This window comes from Myotis brandtii, unplaced genomic scaffold, assembly GCF_000412655.1.
Source record: "Myotis brandtii unplaced genomic scaffold, ASM41265v1 scaffold920, whole genome shotgun sequence".
Lineage (NCBI taxonomy): Eukaryota > Metazoa > Chordata > Mammalia > Chiroptera > Vespertilionidae > Myotis > Myotis brandtii.
Window position 1 is genome coordinate 142,312 of NW_005371792.1, and position 567 is coordinate 142,878.

The 567-nt window shown below is 65.4% G+C and overlaps 1 protein-coding gene across 1 annotated transcript in view; it reads left to right on the forward strand.

The window, feature by feature from the left end:
- The window catches only part of LOC102257799 (chromosome unknown open reading frame, human C11orf65), a 65,955-nt gene that overhangs the window by 32,778 nt on the left and 32,610 nt on the right, over positions 1–567 (forward strand). The gene's annotated exons all lie outside the window — the stretch shown is intronic.

The window sequence follows — 567 nt, forward strand, 5'->3', positions numbered from 1 at the left end:
GTGAGGTTGAAACGGCCCCGGTGAGGTTGAAATGACCCCGGTGAGGTTGAAACAGCCCCTGTGAGGTCGAGACAGCCCCGGTGAGGCTGAGACGACCCCGGTGAGGTTGAATTGGCCCCAGTGAGGTTGAATTGGCCCCGGTGAAGTCGAGACGGCACTGGTGAGGTCGAGACGGCTCCGGTGAGGTCAAGACATCCCCGGTGAGGTCGAAACGGCCCCGGGGAGGCTGAGATGGCCCTGGTGAGGTTGAGGCGGCCCCGGTGAGGTTGAAACGGCCCCAGTTAGGTTGAGACGGCCCCTGTGAGGCTGAAACAGCTGCGGTGAGGCTGGAACGGCCCCGGTGAGGTTGGGATGGCCCCGGTGGGGTTGCAACAGCCCCGGTAGGGTTGCAGTGGCCCCGGTGAGGTTGAGACGGACCCTGTGAGGTCGAGACGGCACCGGTGAGGTTGAGACGACCCCGGTGAGGTTGAGACGGCCCTGGTGAGGTGGAAATGGCCCCGGTGAGGCTGAAACGGCCCCAGTGAGGTTGAGACGGCCCCTGTGAGGCAGGGACGGCCCCTGTGAGGC